At 41.0% G+C, this 26,982-nt stretch overlaps 1 protein-coding gene across 2 annotated transcripts in view; it reads left to right on the top strand.

Annotated features, from left to right (window-relative positions):
- The window catches only part of Gpr156 (G protein-coupled receptor 156), a 55,155-nt gene that overhangs the window by 2,331 nt on the left and 25,842 nt on the right, over positions 1-26,982 (top strand). The gene's annotated exons all lie outside the window — the stretch shown is intronic.

Genomic DNA, 26,982 nt, shown 5'->3' with positions numbered 1-26,982 from the left:
CTCTAACACAATATGCAGTCTGTGACCACAGGGATGTGGTGTGTCAGGCGCACTGCTGGGTCTCTGGCACTCAGAACACACTCTGGAACAGCACAGGTGCTCACTAAATATGAGTTGAGTGATCCTGGGAGGAAAATACTCAAATCCCTATGTTGGCTGCTGCTGAGACAATACTAGGAAAATCATATACAATCAAGTGAGAGAAGCAACAAGTACCGCATTTCCACACGTCTCTATAGCACAAGCTAATTCCTGATTGACCAATAAGAAAAGGAAGTTGTTTTACATGTAAGCCTCTTCCTGCTGCAGCCCCTTAGCTCCAAGCATCCCAGGAAAGTTTTTTTTCTAGTCAGACAGGAAGTCTTAAACTACTCCTCTGTATGTGCCTTTTCTAGTGCATGTAGTGGCAGGATGAGCAGCCTCAGGAGCCATGCTGGCCCTCTCCATGAAGCTGTAGGAGCAGATGAAGAAGCAGAGGAGATAGTTGTCTTATGTTTAAAGACTTTAACTGATTGTTGAAGAAATATCCAGAGAGTATCGTGTGTGTGCACGCACGCACTTGTACATATGCATGCGTGCACGCCAGTACTGGAGGAGGCTTGAACTCAAGGACTTTTATTAACTTTCTCACTCAAGGCTGGCACTCTGCCACTTGAGCCATACCTCCACTTCTGGCTTTTGGCTGGTTAATTGGAAATAAGTGTCTCACAGACTTTCCTGCATGATCTAGGGTTGAACTCTACTCCTCAGATCTCAGCCTTTTGAGTAGCTAGGATTACAGGTATGAGCCACTGCTGTCCAGCCTAACTAGTGACAATTGCTATCTACCAGAGATTTAAGGCTATGGAAATACGCTGTGATCTTGGGAACAAGTGGTAGTAGACATTTACTTGGTGCCAGTATTTTAATAGGAATGACAATTATTTTTATTAATACCCTTGGTACAAACATAAATATGTTTTAAGTCATAGTGTCCATTGTATCTTTCTTTTAACCTTTTAATTTTATATACAGTTTTGCAGAATACAGGGTTTACTAAGCATCTATAAATCACATTAAGACAAAAAACACCTGTGAACAGCATGATAGTATTAACATCTACATTTCTTTTTTTGGGGGGGGGGTCCGGTTGTGGGGCCTGAACTCTGGGCCTGGGCACTGTCCCTCAGCTCTTCAGCTCAAGGCTAGCACTCTACCACTTGAGCCACAGCGCCACTTCCAGCTTTTTGCTTATGTGGTGCTGAGGAATCGAACCCAGGGCCTCATGCATGCAAGGCAAGCGCTCTACCACTGAGTCCCCTTCCCAGCCCAACAGCTATATTTCTTTTATTCTACTAAATATTTTTCTGCCTGTCTTGTTTGCAGTAAGAGCGTGACTTGGCATAAAAAAATAAACTGCTAGGAGGCACTGTGAATCAAAATACATTTTACAGTGAAGTAGCTTACAAGGTCAGACAGGAAAGCTGAAATAACCCATTTTCAAATGTACTTTATTGAACAATAAAATTTTTTCAAAGGAGCAGCATTACAATCAGATGCTTCATTTCATGTCGGTTCTGTGGTTTCTAGTATTAGAGAAAGGAGAAAGAAGAGAGAGAAGGAGGAATTAAGAGAAGAGAGAGGGGGAGAAAGAAAATACCTGTACATGCCAAAAGAAGAAAATTATTTTAATAAATAAAAATAATGTAAGCTGGGTGTTGGTGGCTCGTGCCTGTCATCTTAGCTATTCAAGAGGCTGAGATCTGAGGATTGCATTTCAAAGCCAATTCTGGCAGGAAAGACCATGAGACTATCTCCACTTAACCACAGAAAATCAGAAGTAGCGCTGTAGCTCAAAGTGGTAGAGTGCAAAAAAGTTCAGGGACAGTGCCCAGGCCTGGAGTTCAAGCCTCACAATTGACAAAAAATAATAATTATTATACTAATGCAATAATATTTAAGTTCAGATGCAGACACTGTGTTGTTGATAATTATTGTGAAATGTAGGCTTCAACAGAAAATCACTCAAGATAGAGGAAACGAGTATTGACCAGCTTCACCTAACTGGCACCCAACAAGAGCAGACTATACATCTTATTCAAATACACATGGGACATTTACCAAGACAGATAATATTCTGATAGAAAAAGTTTTATTGAATTAAAAAGAATTGACTCTTTACTGCATGGGGAGCAAGAAATGTGTCTCCTTTTTTTCTCCCCTATTTCTCTCTACTTTATTCTGTTATACTAAAATAAATTCTTGCTAAAATTGAAAAAAAAAGAAAGGAATTCAAGTTATTTGAAGTATGTCCTCTGAACACAGTGGAATTAAATTAGAAACCAGTAACAGCAGTATCTCTGGAAAATCCTAAAATATTCAGAAGCTAAACAGAAAACTTAATATAACCCATGGTGAAAAAAAAACCCAAAAGGGAAATTAGAAAGTGTTTGGGACTGAATAAAAATGAAAATGCAACGTATCAAAATTTGTTGGATGCGTTTACATTTTTTTAAGTAGGGGAGAAATTTAGAGCGCAAATCTCCATATGAGGAAAGAAAAAAAAGTCCAAATCAATGACCTAATACTCTACCATACAAAAGGAGATAATTGATCCCAAAGTAAGAGAAGAAAGGAAATTATAAGCATCAGCAGAAATTCATAAAATTGAAACCGAACAAAGAAACAATAGAAAAAAATTGGTGAAGCCCAAAACTCTTTATGAGGCTTAATAGCATTGACCAACCTCTCACCGAACAGAGCAGAAAGAAGTAAAGAGAAGATACAATTACCCATAAAAGGGATGGGAGAGATGAAGTAACTATGGAGTCTATAGGTAAGAAAAGGATAGTGAGGTCATTTTATGAACAACTATGTAAGCAGCCTCCAAAATATTCTCCAATGATTTCCATATCCAGACTGATATGAAATCTTGAGTTTGGTCTGGACTCACTGACTGGCTTATTAATAACATGTCATGTCTGATATTAAGTTACAAAACCACGTGGTTTCCATCTTGGACCCCTCTTGTCCTCCTGTTACCCACTCTGTTCTGCCATGTTGACTCTGCCTTGTGGAGAAGCGCAGGTGACAAGGAATGGATGTTTGTGTCCTGCAGCCTGCTGTTTGCCTCTCTGCCTTCAGAAACACCAATACATTGTGTGTGGGAGCTTTCAAGCAAGCTATTGTGGTCTTTTTCTCAGAAGCTCTCTGACTCTCTAGGTCCACACAATTGTTCATGATTAGAAAAGTTCTCAAGCTATCCAGGCATTTGAGAAGGGGCAGGCTCCTGTGTTCTTTCTTCTTTCCATTTCTGTGAAAGCCTCATATTATCATCTGAGTGAGGTGTAGATATCAGTGTGAATAGTAAATATTTACTGACCTGAATGCTTATGTACTCAAGATCCTGTGCAAAAAATGTGATTTAAGGATTTCTGAGAATTTTAAATGCATCTCCTGAGTGGAAAAACACGAGCAAGTAGAAAAAAAAGTGCTTTCCAGTTTTAATAAATACCTTTACTAAAACTAATGGCTTGCTGCAGGGATAAGAACTATGCTCCCTTTGTATTGATTGCTCCAGGTCCATCCTCTTTGTGGTTTGATTGAGCAAAAAAGCAAGGTGACTGCAGAGAAAAGAGAGCAGGACTGATCTTTGGGGGACAGGGGATAACTTGCACACTACTGTGTACTATTCTGGTTTGATGGTTACTGACCAAAAGGGAAGAAGGGGAGCCTTTCAATCCTAGAATAAATACCAACCATCTAGTCCAACTGGGAGATGGTGTTGCAGTGTCACAGGCTGGATGAGGCAGACTGGCCAGGAGCAGAATCTGGAAGGCTTTTCCCTTCATTCATAGATGGTAAACAGTGGTATCAGTCATTGGGTCCAGGGGATCAGAGAGTTAAGAACGGATGGTAGATCATGAGGTTCGAAACCACTGGCATGCAGGAATGGGGCAGGGAAAGAGATGTAACACAAAAGTAAGGTGAAAAGATCCAGCACTTGGAGCAGGGATGAATTTCTTGGGTACTGGCTATGGGCCAATTGGCAGAAGTTAGTGAGGGGGTCAGGAATAATGAAGAGAAGTAGTTTGAACTCAGTGCTCAGGCTCTATTGTCCATTTGCAGATAAGGCTACAAGAATATGAGCCCTAAATGAAGTGGTCACACACTCATTTATGTTCCTGTTGTTACAGATAGGTGCAACTAGCTAGGTGAAGAGGGACACTCCTGTAATCCCAGCCCTTTGGAGACTGGGGCAGGAGGATCAGTTAGTTACTGAGAAGTAATCAGTTAGTTACTTAGAAGCCTGAGATCTGAGAACTGAGGTTTGGAGCCAGGTCAGACAAACAAAATCACAAGACTCTTACCTCCTATTAACCTGTAAAAAAGCTGAAAGTGGTAGTGTCTGCTGTGAATAGAAAAGCCAAGTGAGAGAAGGGGTGACACTGTCCAAAAAGAAATATACTTTTACCTGACTCACATAACTGTAACCCCCTGTACATAACCTTTATAATAACAATAAAAATGTTTTTAAAAGCCAAGTAAGAATAAGAGCCCCTGAGTTCAAGCCTTAGTACCAGCAAAAAAGAAAAGAAAAAGAAAGAAGGAAAGAAAAAAGGAAGGAAATAAGCAAGGACAGAGGGAGGGAAAGAGGGAGGGAGGGAGGAAGGAAGGAAAGAAGAGGGGAGGGAGGGAGGAAGGAAGGGAGGGAGAGCTGTGAATGTATGTTAGTGGTAGAGTGCTTGCCTAGCATGCTTGAAGCCCTGGGTTCCATTCCTCAGTACCACATACACAGAAACAGCTGGAAGTGGTGCTGTGGCTCAACTGGTACAATGCTAGCCTTGAGCAAAAATGAAGCTCAAGGACAGTGCCCAGGCCCTGAGTTCAAGCCCCAGGACTGGAGAGAGAGAGAGAGAGAGAGAGAGAGAGAGAGAGAGAGAGAGAGAGGAGGGAGGAAGGAAAGGAAGGAAGGAAGGAAGGAAGGAAGGAAGGAGTGTGTTCAAGAGCAGTGGCTCATGCTGGTAATCCTAGCTTCTTGGGAAGCTAAGATTAGAAGGATTGAAGGTTTAGAGCAACTCTGGGCAGAAAAGTTTGTAAGACCCCTTCCATGAAACTTTATCCCAAAACCCCAGCAGAGTCAGGGCTAGAGGTGGTGCTCAGCAGTAGAGTGACTGCCTGCCAGCATATTGCCCTGAGTTCAAACCTTAGCACTGAAGAAAAAAGAAAAAAAGAATTCAAGACCAGCCTGGGGTATATAATGAGACTTTGCTTTAAAAAAAATGACAAAAAAAACTCACCACACTGTGTTTTGCCTTTGGCAATAATTCCTTTGCATCTTGTGAGAGCACCCAAAGAAATCTTTAAAATTTGTTTAAAAAAATTCATATATTTACATAGAAAGTGTGCACCATCCTTTCCCTGGAGTCTTGTGATGTTTGTTGTTGTTGTTTTACTTTTGTTATAGTCACATAGAATTTCTCCTTGTGATAATTCACGGCACTACATATTTACAATTTAAAAATGCCTTTTCCTAGCCTGTGATTGATTATTTACTCCTTTAATTGAGGGCTGAATCTAAGACAGATGCTCTGCCACTTGAGCTATGTCTCCAGACGTTTTGGTTTTATTTCATTTTTGTGATAGGGTCTTGCTCTCTTCTTCCTGGGCTGACGTCTATTTTTGGATCCTTCTGCCTCTGCCGAGATACAGGCATGTGTCATCATGCTGCTGCTGCTGCTGCTCCTGTCAAGGATCTATTAATGATATTAGTCAGGAACAGGTAGTGGACTAGTGAACTTAAGGACAAAGAATCTACTTCCAAACTCTTCTTTACCTTTGTGAATGCTCTACACAGAATTTATTTGCCCCCAAATTCCTAAATCTAAGCTCTCACCCCTAGTATGGAGATCTTTTGGGTAGGTTAACTGAGAAAAGTGTGGTAGGGCCCTAATTCCATGGGGCTGGTGTCCTTGGAATAAAAGAGAAGCAGAGGTCTCTGTGGGAATGCTCAGAGAAGGGGCCTGTGAACACAGCCAGAGGACAGCTGTATACAGGCCAGGAAGGGATCCTTCACCAGAAACCAACCCTGACCCAATCCTGATCTTGATCTTGGCCTTCTAGTCTCCTGAACTGTGAGAAAATATATTTTTGTTGTTGAATCTACCATGTCTGTAGGATTTTCTTATGGCTACTCCAGCCAGCTAATACCCCCAGATATTTACACGTGTTCAACAGCTTCACCATAATAGCATTTCTTCCTTTGATCAAATTACTCCATCAGGATTTATTCTTAAATTTCCTGTTCTTTTTGCTGCATAAATGTAGCCACACATCCAAAATCCAGTCCATTTGGATGCTAACAAGATTAGACAGTAATCTGACATTCATCATGCCTGAGTAGACCTCTTCCCGCCTCACCCTACTGAGGAGCTAGCTGGCTTTTGATCAGATAGTAAGCTTTTTTTTTTCCCAGGCATTTTGAATTTTGCCTTTGTCAATGATGCATGATGAGGGTGTGCGTGTGTGCATGTGTGCATTTGTGTGTGTGGAGTGGGGGTGGGGTTGATCACCATGCTAATCTATGCACAGTGACCTTTGTTTCTATCTGAGTGAGCAGATGTAGGAATTAATCATTGTCACTCCTGGATGGCGTGGTGGCTGCTGTCCCCCACTGCCTTTCTGCCCCTGATAGATTTATTGGTCTGTTTTGTTTGCTAGGAAACCCATTTCAGCACAAAAGAGCTGGCAAATTAGAGGGGCTTATTTGTAATAGTTTTCTAGGAAAATGGCTTTTTTTTTCTTTCTATACCTCTGTACTCTGATTTTTTTTTTAAAGAACAAGGAGAGGGGAAAAAAAGGAAAAGGAAAAGAAATGGGTGGCGTTGTTTCTGTAACATCTAAACAATGATTTCCCATCCTGAGAATTTTCACATCAGCGTTGCAGCCATCCAGCCCAGGACTATAGAAAACCAATTGTTTTCTCATTTCTAGATCCTTCTTTGGCATCTGTGGGCTCCCTTCTCTCAATTAACAGCTCAGTCCATCCCCAGCACCAGGTCATCCATTGACTCGGGGCACCAGAGAATTAGTAACCTATGTTTATTAAATGCTAAATCCACTTTTTTATAGCAGGCCCCACTACAACCTTCAGACCTTATCTACTGCTTTGTGGGCCCTACTATGTCGTTACTCCTAGTCTCAGCAAATCAGCCATGGTACTATTGACAGCAGCCTGGATGGACATCAATTCAGCCACAGCCCTTTGGATATTGAGAACCAGCCTGAAATCCCTTGCTTCCTGAGTCTGGTCTTTTGTCTGTTTTCATTCCCCAGACCCCAGTCCCTCCATGATTGGTGAGCACTATCCCAAGGCAGCGCTAAAGGGGCGTGGCCAGTGCCTGTTCCAAGTCAGTTCATTCCATTTCAGTGGCTCGGGTTGCCTGCCCTGCGTGTTGCAGGTGTAGACATCAATCACAGCCTGGGCCTCTGTAGCCCCTCCCCTTCCTGACCGAGATTTTTCTGCCTGGCAGACCGTGAGAGTCCTTCGCTGGCTGCTCTTTTGTTCCCTCTATTTCTCTTCCTCAGAATGTTTCCTGACCAATTTTGTTGTTGTTTGCTTGTGGGTTTTTTTTTTTTGCCAGTATAGGGGCTTGGTTTTTTGTTTTGTTTTGTTTTGTTTTTGCACAAGGCTGGAGCTCTACCATTTGAACCACACCTCCATTTCTGGCTTTTTGGTGTTTGATTGGGGATACAAGTCTCACAGACTTTCCTGCCTGGACTAGTTTTGAACTGGGATCCTTAGTTCACAACCTCCTGGATAACTAGGATTACAGGCATGCGTCACTGGCACCCAGCTTCCTCTGACTTTTTGAGGGGTCAGTTATAATAATAATTCACCACAGCCTGTTCTTACTTTCAAGGTTTCAGTGTCTGGCTTTGGCTATCACTGATGCCTCAATTCTGACTGTTTTCCTGTCTCTGTCTATGAGGAGATAGGTTAGTCCTCCGCATGCCAGCCTTCATGGGTAGCTCCATTATCTAATAGTCTAGCAACTGATTTCAGCCTGAAAAACCTATTGCAGAACCATTTGTATGCTATTTCTTGTGTCATCACTTAGAGGATCATGATCATCCTTAAATTACTATGGATTTTTCAGATTGGCACTTTATTTCCTATCTTAACTCTAATAGTTGAACCTTTGAATGGTATCTTCTCTTTCAAGTATTGTTGAATTTCATTCTGCCATACTCAGGGTCTGTTTGTGACATCATAGAGTGCTGTCACACTTCACTGCTATCCTTCCCCCCACCCCCCCCCACCCCCGCCCCCTTGCAAGCTGTAGAATGGTGTGTCTTCATGGGATAGGAATCCTATCATGGTAGTTTTTGTTTTCTCTAGACTATTTCCCTCATATCCTACAGGTACCTAATGCCAGATGTTTCATTGTGACACATTGAAAACCTGAGCTTTCAGCCTAACAAGAGAGAGGTGGCCTAGTTTTGTAGGAGATAGACAAAAAGAAAAAAGAAATATTATCTGCAAAGGAAGTTGTTCTCAAATATCCCTGAGTAAGCATGTCTTAGACAAAGGAGAAATACAGCTTCTCCTTGTCTTGAAATAGTATTCACATGCCATCAAATGTGCCTTTCAAAAGTTTGCCCATCAGTGGGTTTTAGTATAATTACAGCATTGGGCAGACATCATTAGTAATTGTAAGGTTTGAAAATCACTAATTCAGAACATCTTCAACACCTCAAAAAGAATCACTGTGCTGTCTCTCCCTCCCTCCAGATCCTGGCACCCATTCCTCCTGTCTCTATGGATTTGCCTATTCTGGACATCTTTCATACATGAAATAATTCAAAATAAGGCTCTTTGCATCTGGATTTTTTCACTTAGCATACTGACATATCTGTGTGTGGCATTAAGCAGGACTTTATGACTATGGCTACATAATATCCCATTGTATAGAAACCATACATTTTGTTTATCCATTTGTTAATTAAAGGGTATTTTGATTTTTATTATGAATAATGTGCTACTCTAAACATTTACATACAGATTTTTAAATTTTTTTTTTTTCTTTTTTTTTTTTTTTTTTTTTGCTGCTCCTAGGGCTTGAACTCTGGGCCTAAGTGCTTCCTTTTGCTCAAGGGTAGCAATTGAGCCACTGTGCTACTTCCTATTTTTTCTGTGATTAATTGCAGATAAGCATCTCCTGGACTTTCCTGCTTGGACTGGCTTTGAACTGAGATCCTCCTATCTCAGCCCCTTGAATAGCTAGGATTACAGGCATGAGCCACTGGAACCTAGCCATATACAGATTTTGAGTGAACATATATTTTATCTTGACTATAAAAAATTCTGGGGCTGGGAAGGTGGATCAGTGTTAGAGTGCTTGCTTTGCATCCATGAGGTCCTGAGTTCCATTCCTCAGCACCACATAAGCAGAAAAAGCTGGAAGTGGTGCTGTGGCTCAAGTGGTAGAGTGCTAGTCTTGAGCTGAAGAGCTGAGGGACAGCACCCAGGCCCAGAGTACAGGTCCTACAACTGACACAAAAAAAAAAGGAATTCTAGAATCATATAGTAACTGTGTGAGGTCAGAACTGTTTATCAAAGTAGCTGCACCATGTATACAGTGGTACCTTGCTTTGTTTACCTTTCTTTGATTAGCAATGGTGTTGAGTCTTTTTAAACTGGCCATTTCTATGTCTTCTCTGGAGAAATGTCTATTCAGTCTTTTGGGGAAAAAATTAAAATAGACTTGTTTTGGAATATGTTTAAATCAGTGGTTCTCAAACTTGTATCAAAATCTCCTAGGGAGGACTGGGAAGGTGGCTCAGTGGTAGAGTGCTTGCCTTGCATGCATGAGGCCCTGGGTTCGATTCCTCAGCACCACATAAGCAGAAAAAGCTGGAAGTGGTGTTGTAGCTCAAGTGGTAGACCACTAGCCTTGAGCTGAAGAACTGAGGGACAGTGCCCAGGCCCAGAGTTCAGGCCCCACGACCAACAACAACAACAAAAAAGAATCTCCTAAGGAGTTGTTTTTTTTTTGAAACAAAATCCTGAAATCCAGGTGTTGCCTGAGAGCAGTGTAATCAGAACTTATCTAGGAGTAAGAACCAGGCAACAATTAGAAAGAAAACTATCCAGGTGATTGTGATGAGAACTGTTGTTATAAACTAGACAGCCAAGCTGATGATGTGAAAGCTGATGATGTGAATGTAGAAATGCTAGCAATTTTTAAAAATTTATGCACATTGTTACAGATAATTTTTCCAATATATCACAATAATACAGAGGCAATAACAATGAAAGCAATAACAATATCTCTTCTTGTTAGATGCTTATTGAAACTTTCGTATTTGTTCTAAGTATTACTAATTTTAATCTTCACTACTGGCAGACAATGCCAAGAAATATAATCTTCATATAATTGGGATCGATGAAGGACAGGAATACCAGAATAGAGGGATGAAACACTTATTCAATAAGATTATTACAGAAAATTTCCCCAGTCTCAAAAGAGAAAACCTCACCCACATAACAGAAGCATACAGAACACATAGAAGACAGTATCCTAGAAGAAACACTTCTAGACACATTGTAGTAAAGCCACTGGACCTGAATTGTAAAGAACTAGTTTTAAATGCTATAAAATCAAAGAAGGAGCTATATTACAAAGGGAAGAAAATTAGAATCACTGTGGACTTCTCCATACAAACCCTCAATGCAAGAAGAGCCTGGAAAAATACCATCCAAGCCCTGAAAACCAACAACTGCCAGCCCAGACTGGTATATCCAGAGAAACTAGTATTCACATTCTATGGAGAAACTAAAAAGTTTAATAATTAAGAAAAATTAAAGGAATTCATGAACAAGAAACCAGCACTACAAAAAATACTGAAAGGAGGAATATAACCCGAAGAAAATGACCAAGACCAGGGAACCACATCAGACAGAAACCGAATGGAGAGTTCACTTTATTAATATGAAATGCTAGCAATTTGAAAACTTAGAAATTATTCCAGGTGTTTAAAAGTGGGAAACTTGACCCACATGTGAGCCATAAAATGGCTTTCAGATCAAAGGGCAGAGAATAAGGACTTTTGGTAAATAATTCTTATAACAGGAAATTTCAAATCACCTACTGCTAGAGAAAATGACCTAGTTTTGGTTCTTGTCAATAACTATTGCTTGGTTTTCTGAGATAACCATGAATGAGAATTATAATGAATGTTAATGAAATCTATAAGATCAGAAAACATGATTTAATGTTCACTATGGAAATTATAAAAAATAGAGTATTAGGTAGGCATAAATTAAAAGGAAAGTTTTGGAATGCCCTTGGGAAGATTGGAAATTATTTTAAGAAACTTTATTGGCCACATAGAGAAAGAGCAACTGAGACTTTTTTAAAAAATCCAAGTACACACACACACACACACACACACACAATATGTCAGTCATAATCATTACCATTGAAGGAAAATGACCTCTCTTTAACAAATATGAAAGGCTCTTGAGAGGAGAACATCGGGCTCACAAAGAATGTCAAGCTAGGTTCAAAATAGGAAAAAACCAGAAGCTTTAAGAAGCACTTTTGATGACAATCCAAAACCATAAAGGGATTATTTAACATCTATTAAAAGAGGAAGATTAGTGATATCTTTTGCTGCTAATAGGGAATGCCCAGGTACCAAAGGACAATAGACTAAAGTAATTACTTATAGACTAAAGTAGACAAAAGGCTAAAGTAATTACTTGCCTCTGAGTTTATTGAGAAAAATTACCATTTCCACATTGTCTCTGGTGAATGGATCAGTTAGAGTTGATGAAATAGTTTTCTGGGTTTTGCACAGTTCAACTCAGACAATGTAAACAAAGATTAACTAAGCAAAACCACTTCTGTTTCCCTTGAGACTCTTAGAAGGCTTCCAAAAGAAATTCTTCTTCTCATGCCTCCCCCTGAAGCTTTTGGCTTCCTTTCCTCCTTCCCACCACCAAATTTCCTTAACAAAATGGCTGTCCCAAGGCACTCCCACTACTCATTTTCTTTCTTTTTTTTTTTTTTAAATTTAATTTAATTTTATTTGTGAACATACTGTACAGAGGAGTTACAGTTACATGGGCAGGATAATGCGTACATTTCTTACCAAGCATTGCAGCCTCCTCCTTTGTTTATCCTTCACATCCCTTCCCAGCCTCCCCCCTCCCCCCCTAATCCCAATCCTTCTCCTTCCCCCCCCCCCCCCCCCCCCCCCCCGCGCACCAACGTTGTAAAGCTCATTTTGGACATGACAACTTGTACTTCTCATTGTTGCAACAGGTCCACCTGTATCCTTAAACAACTGGTTTTTCCCCATCTCCTCCACAAGTTATACTGACATCAAATATAGTGAAAGCAGGGGTTATACTGTGGGGGAGGGACATACAAAGCAACAAAGAGATAATCTTATAAATGTGTTAGAAACACATGCATGAAAGAAAAAAAAACATTAAAATACACATCTAAGGGTTCATTTTCCTGACATCACATTATCTGACCTTTTCCGCTTGACTCATACATATACTAGATATTACAAATAAGGGAAACCATGGGACCTACGTTTCTTTGGGCCTGGCTTACTTCACTTAATATAATTTTTTCCAAGTTTTTCCATTTCCTAACAAATGGGGCAATGTCATTCTTTCTGATGGAGGCATAGAATTCCATTGTGTATATATACCACATTTTCTTGATCCATTCATCTACTGAGGGGCATCTGGGTTGGTTCCATATCTTAGCTATGGTAAATAATGCTGCAATAAACATAGTTGTGCTGGTAGCTTTAGTGTGGTCTTGTTTGTAAACATTAGGGTAAATGCCCAAAAGTGGGATTGCTGGGTCATAGGGGAGCTCTATGTGAAGTCTTTTGAGGAACCTCCATACTGCTTTCCAAAGTGGTTGAACAAGTTTACATTCCCACCAACAATGAAGTAAGGTTCCTTTCTGTCCACATCCCCTCCAGCATCTGTTGTTGTTAGAGTTCTTGATTTTTGCCGTTCTAACTGGAGTGAGGTGATATCTCAATGTTGTTTTGATTTGCATTTCTTTTATGGCTAGGGATGTTGAACATTTCTTCATGTGTCTATTGGCCATCCTTCTTTCTTCTTCAGAGAAGTTTCTCTTTAAGTCTTTCGCCCACTTATTTATTGGGCAGTTGTTTCTTTGAGGATTTGTTGTTGAGGGGTTTAATTTTTTGAGTTCCAAGTATATTTTAGATATGAGACCCTTGTCCGTTGTATGGCTAGTGAAGATCTTCTCCCAATCCGTGGGCTTTCTATTGATCTTGCTAGCTATGTCATTTGCCCTGCAGAAGCTCTGCAACTTTATGCAATCCCATTTGTCCAACCTTTCTTTGATTTGTTGTGTTTCCGGGTCTCTATTCAGAAAATTTTGGCCTGAGCCAAGGAGACCTAGGGTTTCTCCTATTCCATCCTGTAATGTTTTCAGAGTGTCTGCTTTGAGTTCAAGGTCTTTGATCCATTTGGAGTTGATTCTGGTGCAGGGTGATATATAAGGATCTAGCTTAAGTTTTCTACATGTAGTTAACCAATTTTGCCAGCACCATTTACTGAAGAGGTTGTCTTTCTTCCATTCTATTGTTTTAGCTCCCTTATCGAAGATTAGATGGCTATAGGTCTGTAGGTTCATTTCTGGGTTTTCAATTCTATTCCATTGGTCCTGAGGTCTGTTCTTATGCCAATACCAAGCTGTTTTGATTACTATGGCTTTATAGTAGAGTTTGAAGTTTGGTATTGATATTCCTCCAGCAGTGTTCTTTCCATTCAGGAGCGTTTTTGCTATTCGGGGTCTTTTATTGTTCCATCCTTGAAGAATGAGGTTGGAATTTGGATAGGAATTGCGTTGAATTTGTAGATAGCCTTGGGAAGTATTGCCATTTTCACGATGTTAATCTTTCCAATCCAGGAGCATGAGAGGTTTTGCCATTTTTTAAGTTCTGTGTTGATTTCCTTTTTCAAGATTTTAAAGTTTTCATCATAGAGGTCCTTCACTTCTTCCACTACTCATTTTCAATGCATTCTTTAACCCATTTTTCTGAAGGTCACTAAATCTGACTGCCTACCTGGTCAGTAAGTCAACAGTTGTCTTCTTAGACTTCATCTTTTTACACCTGTTAAGGACAACTTGCAGGCCCTGAGTTCAAGCCCCAGGACTGGTGCGTGCATGTGCACGTACACACACAACGTTTAAAATAGAACTATCTTAATAAAATAAAATAAAAAAAATATAGAACTATCTTCAGCCCAGCTATCTCATTGATCATTATATAGCTAAAGAAGTGAAATCAGTATATTGAAGAACCATCTGCATTCCCACATCACCACAGAATTATTCATAATAGTCAATCTATGGAACCAAATTAAGTGCTGATGAGTGAGTGTATAAAGATTTGGTACATGGATAAAAGGAATGCTACTTAGTGTTTTAAAAAAGGAGATCCAACAGTTTTAGTAACATGGATGAAACTAAAGGGCATTGTACTAATGGAAATAAACAGAAAAGTGTATATTGTCCTGACTTACATATGGAATCTAAAATAGTTGTATGAGGGCTGGAAATGTGGGCTTAGTAGTAAAGTACTTGCCTAGCACAACATGAAGCCCTGGGTTCAATTCCTCAGTACCACATAAACAGAAAAAGCCAAAAGTGGTGCTGTGGCTCAAGAGGTAGAGTGCTAGCCTTGAGCAAAAGAAGTTCAGGGACAGTGGCCAGGCCCTGAACTCAAGCCCCAGGACTAGCAAAAATAAAATAAAATAAAATAGTTGTCTGCATAAAAGCAAAGAATGGGATTGCCAATTGAAGGATCCCACACATCCATCCCAGGGGACCACACAGAGGCAGGCAGGCACAGGAGAAAGATTATTATAAGGTTTATTAGAGGAGCCATATTTCCCCCAAGAGGGAGCACATGGCCTCCATCACCATCCAGGTAGTAGGGTTGGAAGTGAGGTAGATGGGAGTTCAGGTGGGTCTGGGCAGAAAGAGGGAGGGGCCAGCTGTATGTCAGGAACTCCAGGGATGGGAAGGACTCAGGTCTGGGTGGAGCTGAGAACCAAAGGTGAGCATAATAGGATTGGCATAGATAGAGACTACAAATGGGAGGATGTCAGCCTGGTAAAAGGGTGTAAAATTTCTGTTAGGATGATTACATTTGCAGAGCTATTGTGACTAGAGCTAGTAATGGATTTTGCACTTGAAGATATCCAAGTAATTGCTTAAAGTTCCTTAATATAAAAAGGGAACGAGGGCTGGGACGGTGGCTCAGTGGTAGAGCTCTTGCCTTGCATGCATGAGACCCTGGGTTCAATTCCTCAGCACCACATAAGCAGAAAAGCTGGAAGTGGCGCTGTGGCTCTAGTGGTAGGGTGCTAACCTTGACCTGAAGAGCTGAGGGACAGCGCCCAGGCCCTGAGTTCAAGCCCCATGACTGACCAAAAAAAAAAAGGGGGAATGAGAAAAGATGAGATTTTGAGATGAGGAGATAAATAAGAAGGACCAGCATAGTGGTATACATGAAGTCCCAGCACTCAGAAAGCTAACATCTGAGGATGTTGAGTTCTAGACCAGACTGGGCTACACAGTGAGCCCTATCCTAAAGTAAAAAAAAAAAAAAAAAAGTTAAGTATATGAAGTGTTAGTGATTATAAGGTTAACCAGAAAGGAAACCACCATAAGGTTCAGGCAGAAAAAGAGTTTATAAGAGGAGAACAAACTGGGGACCTGCAAAAGATGGAGGCATGTGGAGAAAGAGGGGAAGGAAGAAGAGAAAAAGAAAAAGGGAGATGTGTTGAGCTGAATTATATGGGGAAAGGGAGGAGGTGGGACCAGAGTGGATGCAGAAGTGATATCTGAGGAACCTCTCACTGTCTGAGAGAGGCATGATTCAGGAAATGACCTCAGAGTATAAGGAAGTGACCTCAGAGCCTGGGACCCTTTGCTGACTCAACAGTCAGGTGATTGACAGTCAGGTGATTACTGGTTTCAGGCAGGTGAAGAGGAAGGGGGGGAGGGGCAGACCTAACATTCCACTTAATCAATTTGATTTAATCATTCTATATGATATACATATATTAAAATGTCAAGTTATGCACTGTAAATACACAATATTCATTTGCCTGTTATGCTGTAGTCATACTAAGTGGTGGGAACTAGGAATAATCCAAATGTCATTCAGCAGATGAATGAATCAAATCCTCCAATGGAATACTATCTAGCACTAGCAATGTAACAAAGTGTTGATGCACGCACAACTTGTATGGATCTCAGGAACCCATGAATTTTAAAGCCACTCTCAAAGGTTCACACATACTGATTCCATTTACATAACACTCACAATAATTTGTAATGATGGAGGACATATCAAGAGTTTCCAGGAGTTAGGGCTGCAGGGAGTATTATGAAGGAGGTGTGTGTGTGTGTGTGTGTGTGTGTGTGTGTGTGTGTGTGTACACTTCAGTTTCCTGATCCTGAACACCAAGGTAGTTATACTTGTAAGGCATATTAAATAGGTAGGTTTCATTAGGTAGTCCATGAAGAGAACACCATTCAGGCAGGAAAAGAAGTTTATTTACTAAACTGCTGCCCCACGCCTACCCCACCTCCCCATCCGGGACTTATCTAGGCCAGGGACAGGAAGAGGTGTGGCCAGATGGGAAAAAGGTATGGCCACACTGGATTTGGATGTGACCTGGAACCCTCCTTTGGTCAGATGGGAGGCATGTGACCAGGGGCAGCCCAGGATGTGACCTAACTGGAGGGGGAGGTGACAGATTCCAGGTGTGCCAGTTACCTAGGTAACACAGATACTAGTTGGAAACTTAGCCAAGAGGTAGGGAGGTATCTGCATGGCCAGAAACAGACCTTACAACACTAATTTATATAGGTGGTAAATTTCACAGAAACACACACACAAATACATACATAAAGAATGTATATGCATATATTCTTTCTATGTATATATAGTTAAGGTTAAATAGATACTATAGTTCACATAATAGTATTGCAACAGTGTCAGTTTTTTAGTTTTGATCATGGATTCTGGTTGTGTAAGGTATTGCTAGGAAAGCTAAGCAAGGGTACAGAAACTCTCTGTACTCTTTTTGCAATTTCTTGTGTCAATTTCCAAATGAAAAGCCATTCTGAAAAAAAAAGAAAGCATAAGGATTTCTGGTGAAAGTTAAGTTAGCAAGTACTGCTTAACACAATGCTCCACCACCAGAAGTAGTAGAAAAAGGCTTAAAATCAATGTTGCTTTTCAGAGGCTCCCAGAAGGAGCTGGAAAGGGACAAAACTGAGCCAAACCTAGCCCCAGAATCATGGATCCCTGGATTCTGGCCTAGTAGTAAACAATTCCAACAGTATACATGTTCCACATTCCTCTCAGTTTCTAAAATACACCAAGGCCCATGCTTTTCCTGTCCCCAAACAAACTCCGGGATAGGAAAGAGAGGAAAAGATGGAAAAGAAACTTCCCCAGTGTGACAAGTGAGTCTTTCCTGCACCAGAGAAATGGTCTGTGGGCCTCACCTTAGAAGGAATAGTAAAAATTCTGCTCCAGCAGCAGACTCCTGTGATTGGATGCTTCTTACAGCCAATCATGCTTGTGCTTTCTACACTACTTCAAAGCAGGGACTTTGCTCAGCCATTTTTGGAAATGCCACAGATCTCCTGCCAGGAATTGTTCAAGGCCTTTTCCTGCAAGATGGGAAATAATTAAGTTGCCTCATAAATTACAGCCCATGCCAGATTATAACAGTTGAGCTTGGGGTTCTAGAAGAAAGGAGTATTTGTGTGTGTATGTGTGTGTGTGTGTGTGTGTGTGTGTGTGTGTGTGTGTGTGTGTGTGGTTCTACTGCTACTCTGCCTCCCTCATTTAAAAGTGCATTTGAAATATATTTCAAATAAGATGATATGTAGACATAATACATTTGGAAACTGATTTTTTTAAGTCAATGTGGAATGTGGTCATAATACTAAGTAGTGCCATGCAAGTGCTTTTTCCAGTAAAGGTACCATCTGAAGGTTTGCCTTTCTCCCAGTCGTCAGCTTCTCTTGAATTTACCAGTATGTCTTTGCACTATAGCCCCTAAACTTACTTGAGTCATTTTCATGAGGTAAGAGGCATTTTGGACTTGTATCTAAATTTCCAAATTTCAGCCTTTAAAACTTCAAGGAACCAAGCTGGGCACTGGTGGCTCATACCTGTAGTCTTAGCTACTCAGGAGGCTGAGATTCAAGGATGAAGGTTTAAAGCCAGCCCAGGCAGGAAAATCTGTGAGACAATTATCTTCAATTAATCACACACACACAAAAAAAAACAAGAAGTAGAGCTGTCACTCAAATGTTCTCACTTTGAACAAAAGAGTTCAGAAACAGCACCCAGGTCCTGAGTTCAAGCCCCTGCACACACAGACATATACACACAACTTCAAGGAACTAGATAAGGTGGTGCATGCCTGTAATCTCGGTGTTCAAGAGGCAGATATAGACAGATCTTGAGTTCAAGGCCAATCAAGGCTACATAGCAAGACCCTGACCCAAAACAGAACAAAACTAAACTAAATAACAACAACAACAAAAAGTTGTTACAGTGATACATTTTTTTCTGTGTGCCAGTACTAGGACTTGGCCTCAGCAATCATGCTCTCCACTGGTACTCTACCTCTTGAACCATACATGCCCCTAGGCCAGAATTTTACTGGTTAATTGGAAAAGGAGACTTGAGAACTTCTCTGCCTCCAGATCTTAGTCTCTTTGGTAGCTAGAATTATAGATATGAGCCACTGACACTCAGCTTAAGAATCCTTTGTTTTGTTTCAGAATTCATGACTTCTAAAATACGTACACTGTCAATCTAAATGTATTTTCATTTGCATAGATGTTGTTCAATGACCTAAGAGATACCGAGAAAAGAACTTTTAATATTACATTTCTATTTTATTCTATTTTAAAAGGAAAAGAATAAGAAAATTGTCTTTGCAGGAAAAGGGTTAAAAACCAAGGAAGTGGTATCCTAACAAGCTGAGGACACACACATCCCTTTTACCTTCCTAGGTCCTTCACAAGCTCACCTTCGGGGATTGTTCGAATTACACAGAATGCTCATTTAGGACCCTGCACGTCACAAAGCGTAGGGATACTGAGGTTATTGCCTGAAGAGGAATTTGGAGGTCAGAATATTTCTCAAGTTTTCTTTTGTACTTAAAATAGCTAAATATTTTATTTGGATGGTTGATTTGATGAATTGTTTGAATGGGTCGTAAATTCTGTCTCATCTCTGATAACCGGGCCAGCCTGTTGCTCCTGGCTAAGGAAGAAAGGCAAAAGTGGATATGACTGGTTTATTAATAAGTTAGCAGTAAGGGGAAAGAAACCTCCTCTGGAATGACTGGAAAAGGGAGGAGCTGGAAGAGTCCTTAGATTTCATCAGGCCCAAGCACAGCGAACCATGTAGCTGTCCTGTGGTCTTTGATCTTCAAGGTCCTTCCAGCGTGAGCGTCTGTAAGTCTGAGCTGACAGAATTGTGGGTTGGGGAGCACATTCTCTACATGTTAACACAAAGCTAGACAAGCACTTAGGACTCCAGGAATGCAGGTATCCAGGACCAGAGTTAGTGCTGAGTGTTTTAGCTTGTGGAAAAACATCATTTACTCGCTTCAAGATTGATTAAAAAGAAGTTAGGAAGCCCAGCTGCAGGCAGTAAATCAGTCCAAAATCAGCAAGTTTTTCTGAAGCCAGTGAGAACAGGGCATGTGGTTAACATCTGATGCTGATGTCCGTTGAGAGTTGGAAATCTGTGTGGTCACGAAGATGAGGTCTCATCCATCAATTGCTCGACAAGAGCCGTTGTCATATCTCTGGACCTGTCATGTAGTGGTCCTTAACACATAATGTAAGAAACATATTGGACAAAAGCATCTCCTCAGGGAATTGTCTAGCAAGGATTCAGCCAATGGAAAAAGAATCTTTCCAATGGCCTGATCTCATTGGAGACAAATGAACATATATTTGCATGCAATATGTGAATGAATACTCTTCATATGCTGCACTTTCTAAGAAAAAAAGAGACTGAGAGTGCAAAGATCTTCAGGGACACCCTATTGGGATCTTACTTATTTTGAGACTCCTTTCCGCACCATGCTGAGAAGGAAGCCTGATGCTCACTCAGACAACATGAAAGGTTTGTTGGTGAGGGCTTGAGACATGTGGATTTGCCAGGTGGTCAAATCTAGCAACTGGGAAAGTCAGAGCCCCAATTTATCTCTTTCCTCTGTGTGTGTGTGTGTGTGTGTGTGTGTGTGTGTGTGTGTGTGTGTGTGTGTGTGTGTGTGTTCAACAGTGTCAGGGAGAGCTAAGCCATTCTAGGAGCAACCCCAAGGTTCCCTCCCCAAATCAATACCATTGCCCAGAATGTGCCCTTCTTGCCTTAGTACATTGGCATTGAGCCAACTCAGGACCCCCTTCCCTTGGAGTTCCAAAGATCTTTGTCACTTCAGACCCTTGGCTCACCTTTCCAGTTCCCATCCTTCTGCCTAACAGAGAAGAACTTTGCAAGGAAAAGGCAAGGTGAAGGTAGCAAAGAAAGACAAACGAGTGGATGGGCTTCTCGTATCACTGAGTTCATTCATTTATTCAAAATATGATTATGGAATATTAAGAGCTTGGACTCTGTCCCTTAGGTTTTTTGCTCAAGGTGGTGCTCTACTGCTTGAGCCATAGCTCCACTTCTTGCTTTTTTGCTGGTTAATTGTAGATAAGAGGTTTATGGACTTTTCTGCATGGTCTGGCTTCAAACTGAGATATTCAGATCTCAGCCTCCTGAATAGCTAGAATTACAGGTGTGAGCCATCCGTGCTTAGCTTGTTTGAGTATTCTTGAAAGAAGTGTTCAGACAATGAGCCAGAGATTTGAAACTGGATGGAGAGAAAGGAAGCAGTAGACAGCGAAGATGCAAAAAGAGCCAGGGAAATGGAGGTCATAGGCTACCAAAGAGCAAGTGCAGTCCAGCAAACCTGTGGGAGAGCTCCATACTTCATTCCTCAAGTTTTTAGCAAGTGCCTTTCATGTCCATCTATGGGTCTAGTATCAGGAGTTCATTATGACCTACCCTAATTAGGAAAAGACAATAAACAATAACAATAATAACAGCTATGTAAATTTTATATTATGCTGAAAGGTAACAAGTACTATGAGCAGATGGGGAGGGGGAGAATAGAGGAAGATAAGAAGTGTTTGCTGGAGAAGGGACGTGGTGGTTGTTTTATTTCCATTGTGATAAATATTATTTTATATGATCAGAGGCACAGAAGCATTGCTTCTGAAGGGGCCAATTTTAAAGTGGATGTCATCATAGCCTTGATTGATAAAGTAACAAGTGAACTAGACATGAAGGGAGAAAGGGAATGCGCCATATAGATATGTGATCTAAAATATCCATGTGGAGAGGACACCACTTTGGACTCGGGGGGGGGGGGGAGGGAGAGATAACACACATACCCCTTCTGTTACATGAATAGCAGGGGGCTGTGGGGCTGGAGGGAGCTGTCCAAAGCAATGTGGAAGGTAAGAGAGAGGGAGAATGGGGACCAAGTGTGGAAGGTTTGAAGACCCTGGAAGCTGGCTTTTCCTCTGGAAAATGGAAACCATTTGGATTTTGAGCAGAGAAGTGATGATATGATTTATGTTTAATGGACCACTTAGGCTGCTGTGTTGGAAACAGACTTTAGAGAAGTTCCAAGGTAGACGCAGGGAGACAGACTGATTACCAGGGCACTGCAAGTAAGACTCTGATCAGGTGGTGGCAGCAGAGGTGGGGACAACTAATTGGGTGCTGGACGGATTTCAAGAATAGAACGAAGATTCCAGGACAGATGTGGGAAGTAAGTGAGAGTTAACAACAACTCTAAGGTTTGTTTCTGCACTAGTCCTGGGGCTTGAACTCAGCATCTGGGCACTATGCCTTAGCTTTTTCTCTTAAGGCTGGTGCCTTTGGATGGATTTCAGTTTAAGTTAAAGCTTAAAGACAGGAAGGAATGAAGGAACAATGCAAGAAGGGAGAGGGAGGAAGCGAGGAAGGATGGATGGAAGGAAAGGAAGGAGAGAGAGAGAAAGGGAGGGAGAAAGGAAGGAAGGAAAAAATAGCAGATTAATATTTGAAATTACTGAGGCAGAACTATTTCAAATGGTCATAAGACCAAGAGTAACACTGGGAGTGAGTTCTAAAGTAGAATAAAATGGTGTCATTATGATGAAAGGATTTCGAACTCTGAAGGTAAAAAGATTTATGAGATCTCTTTGGATGGTCCCCTAAAATGGAGGCCCAGGCTGGACAGGAAGGCGCAGGAATAGACCTTGTGATTCTGAGTGTAAATAAATATAAACAGTTAGAGATCACACTGCTACTAGTTTGAGGTGTGCAGAATTTGAATTAGGTTCTCATTGACTCACACATTCAAAACAAGCAAACCAGCAAAAAAGGATCAGATTTGTCAGCACACCTCAGATAATGTGCTAGAGCTGTCTGGAGTTTTGTATGAAATAGATTTATTAATTCATTGTGGCACAGATGGGAAACAGTGACTTGAAAGGAAATTGAGTAAAGTCTCATGATTTACTTTCTGTTTTACTAAAGAACTTTTTTGGAAAGACATCCATACTGGGTTTCAAAGCTCAGTGGCGCCATTTACATCAAACCACGAAGCACTTCAGAATACACTCTCTGTGACAGACATCTTAGGAAGGGTATCTAATCATTGAAGCTTACCAAGATAATGCCTTTTGCCCCAATCTTGAGCCACATTTCAGACTCACTAGCTCCCAATACAAATAAATCTCCAAATTCAAAAGCAAATGCCTTTTAAAATGTCATACCTGTGAGCTTAAGAATCAGAATGCACTAAAGATTATTGAAATGATAACCCATCTACATCTCCAGAGGTAGATGGATATGTGGAGGTTTTATTTATTTATTTTTATTTTTTATTTTTTGGTCCGGTTATGGGGCCTGAACTCTGGGCCTGAGCACTGTCCCTCAGCTCTTCAGCTCAAGGCTAGTGCCCTACCACTTGAGCCACAGTGCCATTTCCGACTTTTTTCTTTTTGCTTATGTGGTGCTGAGGAATCGAACCCATGGCCTCAGGCATGCAAGGCAAGCGCTCTACCACTGAGCCACCTTCCTAGCCCTATGTGGAGGTTTTACTTGAATCCAAAAAACAAAAAATCAAGAAAGTTCTTTGCACATTTCCAGTCTATATATGAAGGTAAAGAAATAATGAGACAGTTATATAACCATTTTAAGAGTCCCACCATCCAGGCCTTTAACTCTTCATAAATGGAACACAAATAATATAGCTGTCACTATTTATAATCAAGAATGTAATGCTTAAATCTTCTGGCATTATGAAAGTATGTGTGTTGTGGCTGCATTGAAGTGTTCAGCTATAAAAATTTCACCTTTTTGTTCAGCAGAGAAATATCAATGATATTGGTGGCTGAATTCCTACCATAATTCCCCAGGCACTTCTACTGAATTGGAGATGATTCACCTTTAAGTGGCTGTGCAGGTGTTCACTGGGCCAAACAAAACAGAGAAATCAGCTTCTATTCATTTTGTCCTTCTCTGAAGCACACTTTCAGTGAAATTTCTCGGGGGGGGAAAAAAGCATCAAAATATATGTATGTAAGTCCATAGAACATCCATTCAGACAGTGAATCTGTACCCGTGGCTGAGATGTGAAGACTGGATCATGTCTATTTCATCACAACAAATGGAACTGAATTCCTCTGTACTAAGTAAGAAAGGGGAAGAATTCTAAATCTCAATTGCATACGGTACTGAACCACATAAACAAGACCAATTGTAGTGTTCAAACAAAATGGGTGCCGAGAGAATCAAGTGACACACCACTCACCAGTGATGTAGACAGAACAGAGAGCCAGCCTGGTGCTTAATGAGGAAGACACTATTGGATATCTGTGGCTTATGGGCAGGAACATATGTGTGGCTGTGAGAGGAGCAGCCTCTGGGACTGGATTTTAGGCACTTACCCACTTCTCATCCCCTGCTTGAATTTTGCCTAGACAATGGACAGCCCAGGTGAGCAGTGCTCTCTAATCTAAGCAGCTGTTGGCAATGGTCTCTCTATGGTAGGATTTTTCTTTAATAGTTTTATTAAAATTTGAGACAGAGCCATGCTAGTGGTTCATGCCTGTAATCCTAGCTACTCAGGAGGCTGAGATCTGAGGACCATAGTTCAAAGCTAGCCCAGGCCATAAAAGTCCCTGTGAGACTCCAATTAACCACTCAAACCTGGAAGTGGCACTATGGCTCAAGTGGTAGTGCTAGCCTTGAGCACAAAGAGGCTCAGGGACAGAGCCCAGGCCACAAGTTCAAGTCCCACAACTGACATAAATAAATAAAGAGCTCAGAGATAGCACCGAGGCCCTGAGTTCAAGCCCCAGAACCAGCACAGAAAGAAAATAGAAAGAAGGAAGGAAAGAAGGAAGGAAGGAAGGAAGGAAGGAAGGAAGGAAGGAAGGAAGGAAGGAAGGAAGGAAGGAAAAGAAAGAGAAAGAAAGAGTTAAGACAGAAGTACCATGTAGTCCTACTATAGCACTCTAGGACACATATCTGAAGGAATGTAAATCAATGTATCGTAGAGATAGCAGCACACTCATGTTTAAAGCCACAACATGCAATCAGCTGAGGTGCCCATCAACTGATGAATAAAGAGAATATGGTACATATGCGTGATGGAGTATTATTACTCAGCCATAAATAAGCATGCAACTATGTCATTTGTAGGAAAATGATGGAACAAGGCATCACCATGTAGAGAAAAATAAACTACACCAAGAAAGTTAAATACAGCATGGTCTTTCATATGTGTGGAATCTAGTTCTTAAAAAACAAAATGACAAGAATGCAAAATAGCTTCTGTTTGTGGGTGGGAGCCAGTGGGAGGTGGAGAAGGAAAAAGTATGGAGGTGAATATGGCTGAAATATGCCATATACATGTATGAAAATAGAACAATGAAATCTGTTGAAATTGCTCTCAGAAGGCAGGAAGGCAGGAGAGGAAGAGTTTGATTAGGGTACATTGTGCACTTGTATGGAAATATCGCAATGAAACTCCTTTAGACAACTAATACATGATTTATGAAGATATCGGGTAGCATCATTCTTATCTGTTGGTTAGTATTTGCCACATATCTCGCTTCTTACATGGAGAGACAAAGAAAGCAAGGCTACCTTCCATAAGTCCTCAGTCTGAGGATGAGGAGACGCAGGAGGCAGACCTGAGTGAACAGCTGGCTGGTGGGATAGGGCTAGGTCTTGGAATCGGGACACTTAAGGTAAACAATAGAACGTTCTTTATATATGAGCCTCTTTGCAAAGTGATAAAGATGCTGATTAAGAAAATAATTCTGAAAGCAATATAGATGTATTAGAGCAAGGAAAATTGGTGTTACACCAAGCTGAAGATTATATAAAAACTGTGAAACTAAATATGTTTGCATCACCTTAGAGTTTGCAAAGAGTTATGGCCACATGTCAGTGTTCTCATCTGACCCATTCATTGCTGTTAGCATGATTTTATCCTGGATAACTGTGGAATAGAAACCTGGTGAGGGAAAGTGCAGAGGAATGTTGTGGAATAAGGGGAAGGGATTTGATGACTGGTAGGATAGAGATGACTAAAAAATAAAACAAAATCAGACACCAGTGGCTCATACCTATAACCTCAGCAACTCAGAAGACTGAGATGAAAAAGATCACAATTGAAAGTCAGCCTCAGGCAGAAAAGTCCTTGAGACCCTTATCTTCAGTTAACCACCCAAAAACTGGAAGTGGAAGTGTGCTGGTAGTGCTCTAGCTCTAGAACATCTGCCTAGCAAACACTAAGCTCTGAGTCCCAACCCCAATTTCACATAAAAGTATAACAATCCAATCACCTATACACAGGAACATGACATTTACATTGAGCACAGAACTCAAACTAAAATGCTTCACTATAATCACATTCCTTCAGCTTACCTTTGTGTGTGTATGTTCTGGAATGTAGGCTTGAACTTGGGATTCTACCACTTGAGTCAGGCACTTTGCTGGTTAATTGTAGATGGAGTATTGTAGACATTTTCTACTTGGGCTGACTTCAAACTGAAATTCTCCAGATCTTAACCTTCTAAGTAGCTAGGATTACAGAGCCATCAGCACCCAGCTACTTGTTCTGTATGTTCCTTTGTTATCGGGATCCAATAAACCTTGTTTCCCTCTTAGATACAAAATCATGTTTAACCTGTGCTAGTGCCTAGGACACATCGCCCTCTGACCTGCTCTCTAATCTCATTTAAAAATCCTCCAAGAGGAGACCCTGGACCCAATTTCTGCTTTTCATTCTTTCTTGATCAAGTAAAGAAAGCAAGACAAGTTAAAGTACCCAATAAAGTAACTAGTATATGCATAACAAAATCCCAAACCTCTTTCCAAATAGTAGTTTACCATATAGCTTGTTTCTGACAGCTCTGAACTTCTTCCTGCATATTGACCTGCTTGCCAGACATGTACTCACTAGGCTGCATATGATGCAGACCACTAGCAACCCAAAGCTCCAAGGGGAGCATTCTAACTCTTCTCTGGTTGTAAGCCTTCTTCTTTTTTCTTTTCTTTTTTCTTTTTTTTTGTTGGTCATGGGGCCAGAACTCTGGGCCTGGGTGCTGCCCTTCAGCTCTTCAGCTCAAGGCTAGCGCTCTACCACTTGAGCCACGGCGCCACTTCTGGCTTTTTCCGCTTATGTGGTGCTGAGGAATCGAACCCAGGGCCTCATGCATGCAAGGCGCACTCTACCACTGAGCCACCTTCCCAGCCCTCAGCCTTCTTTTTAAAAGACATGGAATTATACAAGCAAGAAGTGCCAGAATTTCATCCTTTTTG

This window comes from Dipodomys spectabilis, unplaced genomic scaffold (genome assembly GCF_019054845.1).
Source record: "Dipodomys spectabilis isolate Male_0828 unplaced genomic scaffold, ASM1905484v1 ptg000017l, whole genome shotgun sequence".
In the NCBI taxonomy this organism is placed as follows: domain Eukaryota; kingdom Metazoa; phylum Chordata; class Mammalia; order Rodentia; family Heteromyidae; genus Dipodomys; species Dipodomys spectabilis.
Note: the sequence above shows the minus strand (reverse complement) of the source record. Positions and strands in the feature narration are given on the sequence as shown.